At 49.3% G+C, this 6,525-nt stretch overlaps 3 non-coding genes across 3 annotated transcripts in view; all 3 read left to right on the top strand.

Annotated features, from left to right (window-relative positions):
• The first annotated feature begins 1,274 nt into the window (after window positions 1–1,274).
• On the top strand, window positions 1,275–3,087 carry LOC149195197 (18S ribosomal RNA). Its single transcript, XR_016255416.1, has one exon. It is a non-coding gene; the product is annotated as an 18S ribosomal RNA (ribosomal RNA).
• A 2,430-nt stretch (window positions 3,088–5,517) lies between these two features.
• Window positions 5,518–5,671, top strand: LOC149195196 (5.8S ribosomal RNA). Its single transcript, XR_016255472.1, has one exon. It is a non-coding gene; the product is annotated as a 5.8S ribosomal RNA (ribosomal RNA).
• Window positions 5,672–5,918: 247 nt separating this feature from the next.
• LOC149195195 (25S ribosomal RNA) overlaps window positions 5,919–6,525 on the top strand; it is a 3,407-nt gene continuing 2,800 nt past the window's right edge. Inside the window, exon 1 of the ribosomal RNA XR_016255527.1 lies at window positions 5,919–6,525. This exon is cut by the window's right edge and continues 2,800 nt beyond it. This is a non-coding gene — a ribosomal RNA (25S ribosomal RNA).

Below are 6,525 nucleotides of genomic sequence, written 5' to 3'. Positions count from 1 at the left end.
CTATCATTGATAAAATAATTCATAATCATGAATTTATTAGAAATAAAGGAGAATAGATAATATTCATTCATAAGAGCATAAATCATTTATAAAATGGATTTAAATGATAAATTATAACAAATGATATGATGAAGAATAGTGGAAATGGGTGGGATAAGTGTTCAAAAAGTGATAATAATAATGGCATATTAACGGCCCAACAGTAGTGACCCTCTTGATTTGCATTTACTTCCTTCCTTTGCCTTCACATCGTGGTTGCCACAGGCGGTCAAGTGATCGAGGTCCACCGTTGCTGCTGTCGCGGGTGGACTCCTAGGTGGCCTCGTTGCATGGCATGGAGGGTTGGGGGAATTTCTAAGAGAGGTTGTGGGCTCAGTTGGACTAGTTTTATTTCCTTCCATTTCCTCTCTGCATTGAGGCCGCCGTAGGCGATCATGCGATCGAGGTCCATCGTTGCTGCTGTCCGGGTGGACTCCTAGGTGGCCCCTGTGCGGGGAGGGGTGGGGTGGGTTGGGGGGCATTTCTAAGGGAGGTTGCGGGCTCAGTTTGTCTTGTATGGTTTCTTTCCCTTGCCTTTGTGTCAAGGTTGCCACAGGTGATCATCCGATCAAGGTACACTGTTGCTGCTGTCCGGGTGGACTCCTTGGTGGCATCGGTGCGGGGCGGGGAGGTTTGTATGGCCTCTCTATGATAGGATTTGTGCGGTCGGTTGTCGTCTTTTTATTTTCTTCCTTTTCCTCCGCATCGAGGCTCCCACAGGCGGTCGGGAGATCGAGGTCCATCGTTGCTACTTTCCAGGTGGATTCCTAGGTGGCCTCGATGTGGGGGCGGGGAGAATTGTGGCTCATTTGTAATATAGAGGTTGTGTTGTTGGTCATTCTCCATTTGTTTCCTTTGCATCGAGGTTGCTGCAGGCGATCGGGTGATCGAGGTCCATCGTTGCTGCTGTCCGGGTGGACTCCTAGGTGCCCTCGGTGCGGGGCGTGGAGGCCTTTGGAGGCATTTCTAAGGGAGTGGGTGAGTGATCGCTCATTTTCTTGTTGGTTGGGCTATGGCTGCAAAATACGGAGTGGCCTTGGTGCGTTATGGCTTGGTAGGTCTGCCCATTTGTTCGCCATGTCCTTGGCATGTTGCGTGTGCTTCCTTCTTGGGATGCAAGAGGTGCAAGGAATAAAATTTTTACATGATATTTTGACATCTCTTTGACTTGATGGGTGTTCATGTTGGCTCTCGGTAAGAGAGCGCCTGGAATGCCCTTTAAAGCGGGAGGGTGCTACCTGGTTGATCCTGCTAGTAGTCATATGCTTGTCTCAAAGATTAAGCCATGCATGTCTAAGTATGAACTAATTCAGACTGTGAAACTGCAGATGGCTCATTAAATCAGTTATAGTTTTTTTGATGGTACCATACTACTCGGATAACCGTAGTAATTCTAGAGCTAATACGTGCACCAAGTCCCGACTCTTTGGAAGGGATGCATTTTTTAGATAAAAGGCCGGCGTGGGCTTGCTCGCTTCTCCAGTGAATCATGATAACTCGACGGATCGCATAGCCCTTGTGTTGGCGATGCTTCATTCAAATTTCTGCCCTATCAACTTTCGATGGTAGGATAGAGGCCTACCATGGTGGTGATGGGTGATGGAGAATTAGGATTCAATTCTGGAGAGGGATCCTGAGAAACGGCTACCACATCCAAGGAAGGCAGCAGGCGTGCAAATTACCCAATCCTGACATGGGGAGGTAGTGACAATAAATAACAATACTGGGCTCATCGAGTTTGGTAATTGGAATGAGTACAATCTAAATCCCTTAACGAGGATCCATTGGAGGGCGAGTCTGGTGCCAGCAGCCGCGGTAATTCCAGCTCCAATAGTGTATATTTAAGTTGTTGCAGTTAAAAAGCTCATAGTTGGATCTTGGGTCGTAAAGGTTGGTCCGCCTACTCGGTGTGCACCTGCCCTTCCGTCCCTTTTGTCGGCGGCGTCCTCTTGGCCTTAGTTGGCTGGGTCGCGGTTCCGGTGCTATTACTTTGAAAAACTTAGAGTGCTCAAACCAAGCTTATTCTCTGAATACATTAGCATGGAATAACGTGATAGGAGTCTGGTCCTATTGTGTTGGCCTTTGGTACCTGAGTAATGATTAATAGGGACTGTTGGGGACATTCGTATTTCATTGTCAGAGGTGAAATTCTTGGATTTATGAAAGACGAACCACTGCGAAAGCATTTGCCAAGGATGTTTTCATTAATCAAGAATGAGAGTTGGGGGCTCGAAGACAATTAGATACTGTCCTAGTCTCAACCATAAACGATGCCGACCAAGGATCGGTGGCTGTTGCTCTAAGGACTCCACTAGCACCTTTTAAGAAATCAGAGTGTTTGGGTTCCAGGGGGAGTATGGTCGCAAGGCTGAAACTTAAAGGAATTGACGAAAGGGCACCACCAGGAGTGGAGCCTGCAGCTTAATTTGACTCAACACGGGGAAACTTACTAGGTCCAGACAAAGTAAGGATTAACAGATTGAGAGCTCTTTCTTGATTCTATGGGTGGTGGTGCATGGCCGTTATTAGTTGGTGGAGCGATTTGTCTGGTTAATTTCGATAATGAACGAGACCTCAGCCTGCTAACTAGCTACGCGGAGGTTCCCCTTCGCGGCCAGCTTCTTAGAGGGACTATGGCTGTTTAGGCCATGGAAGTTTGAGTCAATAACAGGTCTGTGATGCCCTTAGATGTTCTGGGCCGCACGCGCACTACACTGATGCAGCCAACAAGTTTTTATTCCTGGTTCAAGAGGATCGGGAAATCTTCTCAAATTGCATCGTGATGGGGATATACCATTGCAATTATTGGTCTTCAACGAGGAATTCCTAGTAAGCGCGTGTGATAAACTCGTGTTGACTACGTCCCTGCCCTTTGTACACACCGCCCATCCCTCCTACCGATTGAATGATCCGGTGAAGTGTTCGGATTGCGTCGACGATGGTGGTTTGCCACCATCGACGTCGTGAGAAGTTCATTGAACCTTATCATTTAGAGGAAGGAGAAGTCGTAACAAGGTTACCATAGGTGAACCTGTGGTAGGATCATTGATAGCAGGGGTTTTCTTTTTTGGTTCGGGTTGGTTGGGTTTCGATTGCAATGTGGGACTTTGTGGTGTGTCTTTAGGGGATCGGGTTTGGTGTTTGGCGGGAACATTGTTGGTTGCTTGTCTCGAGTTAACTACGCTTGTCTTTTCGTGTGTGCTTGCAAGCCATGCTTGTGATTTTCCCACCCATCCTTTTTTTTTCTTCCCCCCCAATGTGTTTCTGCAGGGGGTCCGGAAGCTTGTTTCTTGGGAGCCCTTCCGACAATCTGTTCGACCGGGCATGGTTGCTGCAGAGTTGAGGTGCTTCGTAAATACGATGGATAAATCCAGACTCATTTGTATCGGTGGTGATCAGTATTTTGTTCGTTGGAAGGCATGGGCCAAGGGTGCAGGCTTCCATAGTTGGTTCTCTCGAAAAGGTGGCGGTGGTTGATGTGTTGCTTGGGTGAGCTTTTTCGCTGGTGGTTGGGTCGAGGGAGTGGTTGCGCGCGCTTGGTAGCTCAAACCTTCCATGAGGCGAGATTGTCGGGGTGCGGTCAGTATGGGATGGATGAAGAGCGGTTCAACCCTTTGGGCTGGCCACCCTAGTCCCTCCCGACCATTCCTCGACATGCCCTCGCGGAAGGGTTGGGTGTCGAGGTAATGAAAAACCCATCCCTCGGTTTGAGCTCCATCGAGATCGCAATTTTCCCCACCGACAGGCATGAGAGTGGCAATCTGATCTCGTGCCTTTGCCATCGAGGGAATTCCTCGTACTCTCGTGACCCACTCCCCTTCTGAGGGAAAAAGAAGTAGCGGGTTGTGTCTTTGTTCCTCCTTTTGGATTGTGGGTTTTTTGTGGGACTTGCGTCATTTCTTTGTTTCGTGGTGTGTGCTTTGCGAACGTCCCTCTCTCTACTGGCCTTGCACCATCGATGTATTTGTGGCCTGCAGCTTTCTCCAGCATTGATTGTCGGCCTGTGACAACTCCTCTTTGGAGTTTGATTATTTGACCCCCGTTGACTCTCTCGCCGGAAAGGTTGTTGGGTGTTTTGTACACAGATGGGTGCAAGAGCAGGGTGGGTTTGTGTTATTGGAAATAGTCTATTTGTCGTTTGAAGCCTTGTGTCGCTCGGTTGGGGGCTGTGTGCCTCTCAGTGATGTGCTCCAAACACTGGTCTCGTCGTGGCCCTTGTCTTTTCTATTGGTCAATTTTAGGTTGTGATTTATTTGCTTGGTTGTTTGCTATGTTGTAAAGCTGGAAAGGGTGTTGTTTTGAATGCATGTGGGAGGGTGTGAAGAGGTGGGACACTTTTTTGATTGGGTGCCTTGTTTGATTTCTTTTTGGTTAGCGAAAATCTACTCAGCGTGTTGTTGAGCTTCTCTCTTTTCTTGGGATCTTTTTTTCTTTGGTTTAGTTTTCTTCCCTTCTTCCTTTTGCCCCTAGCTTTATGGAGGAGAGGTGGGATTGTTGTGGATTGGTGTTCGGGAAGGAAAAAAAGCAGTGTGAGTTCCCAGGGTAGCCACCCTAGTCCTTCTCGATTGCCTCCTCTGCAGTTCCCCCCTTTTTCCGAAGGTGCGGGGTTTGGGAAGCTTGTTCTCTGTTTGAGCCTCCCCTTGTGAGCCTGTAGCCACGTTTGATATCTCTTGCTTTCCTATTGTTTTCTTCCCTTCTTGCTTTCGGCCCCTTAGCTTTAAGGAGAAAAGGTGGGATTGTTGTGGATTGGTGTTCGGGAAGGACGAAAAGCAGTGCGAGTTCCCAGGGTGGCCACCCTAGTCCTTCTTTATCGCTATCCCCTGCAATTCCCCACTTTTTACAAAGTCACGGGGTTGGGGAAGCTTGTTCTCTGTTTGAAGCCTCCCCTTGTGAGCCGGTAGCCATGGTTGATATATCCCTTTCTCTCTTGTTGTTTTCTTCCCTTCTTCCTCGTGGCCCCTAGTGTTACGGAGAAAAGGTGGGATTGTTGTGGATTGGTGTTCCGGAAGGACAAAACGCAGTGCGAGCTCCCGGGGTGGCCACCCTAGTCCTTTTTGATCGTCGTCCCCTTCAATTCCCCCCTTTTACTGAAGGCACGGGGCTTTGGGAGGCTTGTGCCTTGTTTGTGCTTTGTTTTCTACCCTTTTCTTCCTTTCGGTCCCTAGCTCTATGGAGAAAAGGGGGAGTTGTTGTGGGCTGGTGTCGGGGAAGGGCTAAAAGAAGTGAGAGCTCCTGGGGTGGCCACCCTAGTTCTTCTTGATCGCTGTTCCACGTATTTTCAACCTTTTTACGAGGGCATGGGGCTGGGGGAGATTGTCCTCTATTCGAGCCCTCCCCCTATGAGGGGGTTAGACACCTTTGTTTCTCTTTCTCTCATGTGTGTTTCCTCCTTTTGCCCCTTGGCCTTACATTTGTTGTGCGGGGTGCCCCTATTCCGTTTTGTGGCTGATTTTTCGGTAATACATGTGGAAACGAAATGACTCTCAGCAACGGATATCTCGGTTCTTGTTACGATGAAGAACGTAGTGAAATGCGATACTTAGTGTGAATTGCAGAATCCCGTGAATCATCGAGTTTTTGAACGCAATTTGCGCCCGAACCCTCGGTCAAGGGCACGTCTGTCTGGGCATCGCATCCCATTCAAACGTGCTCCCTGCAATATGCTAGGGAGCAGTGGAGTTGGTCGTCCCTGCCCCATGCGGTGTGGTCGGCTGAAATACCTCAAGCGATTTTTCATGGCGTGCGTCGACAAGCGGTGATCTTGTCCCCTTGGATGGGCAGTCGGCGTTAGCCGATGCATGCTTTGTGTGGCATCGCTCGAACTTGCTTTGCTCTCTCTTGTCCTCCCATGGGGTAGGGTAGATTTAGCTCCAACTTTGCAACCCCAGCTCAAGCGAGAACACCCACTAAGTTTAAGCATATAATTAAGCGGAGGAAAATAAACATACAAGGATTCCCCTAGTAGCGGCGAGTGAACCGGGAAGAGCCCAGCATGAAAATCGGGCAGCGGCGCTGCCTAAATTGTAGTCTGTAGAAGCGTCCTCAGCGGCGGACCTAGGCCAAGTACCTTGGAAGGGGGTGCCTGAGAGGGTGACAGCCTCGTCGGCCCGGGACCCTACCGCATCACGAGGCGTTGTTGGTGAGTCGGATTGTTTGGGAATGCAGCCCTAATTGGGTGGTAAATTCCGTCCAAGGCTAAATATGGGCGAGAGACCGATAGCGAACAAATACCGCGAGGGAAAGATGAAAAGGACTTTGAAAAGAGAGTTAAAGAGTGCTTGAAATTTCTGGGAGGGAAGCGGATGGAGGTTGTTGATCCGTCTCAGTCGGATTCGGAACGGCTTAGGCTGGTCCGCCGCTCGACTTGAGGTGCAAACCAACACGGGCTGCTGCATCGTCACAAGCACGGGTGGATTATTGCCTGTCGGTTTTCCACTGCGGTGGTCGAGGAACGAAGCGTACGCCCTTGTGGCAGGCCGTGTGCAC

The sequence above is a fragment of the Pinus tabuliformis genome, chromosome 2_2 (genome assembly GCF_031772625.1).
Source record: "Pinus tabuliformis cultivar Carrire ecotype Pingquan chromosome 2_2, CPIR1, whole genome shotgun sequence".
NCBI lineage: Eukaryota > Viridiplantae > Streptophyta > Pinopsida > Pinales > Pinaceae > Pinus > Pinus tabuliformis.
The sequence above is the reverse complement of the archived record's forward strand: the minus strand, read 5'-3'. Positions and strand labels throughout refer to the sequence as shown.